Here is a 225-nt window from a genome sequence, read left to right as displayed (position 1 = left end):
TTTTACTGTCAGTATATTAATCAAAATCACCATATTCATTCATGGAAATTGTTTGGAAAAAATGACAGGAATTTCATAGAAAATTGGGGGGGGAGTGGCTTTAGTTTTGTGGTTATGTTTCAGGAAAATATGGTTAATACCCTTAGTTCTCTTGCTTGTTTAAAAAAAGGGCATCCATAAAAAAATAAAATAAAATAAAATTCCCTTGAAATTTGAAGGTGCTGG

Source organism: Hippichthys cyanospilos, chromosome 17 (genome assembly GCF_059441005.1).
Source record: "Hippichthys cyanospilos isolate Australia breed blue-spotted pipefish chromosome 17, RoL_Hcya_1.0, whole genome shotgun sequence".
In the NCBI taxonomy this organism is placed as follows: Eukaryota; Metazoa; Chordata; class Actinopteri; order Syngnathiformes; family Syngnathidae; genus Hippichthys; species Hippichthys cyanospilos.
This window is presented reverse-complemented; position numbering follows the sequence as displayed.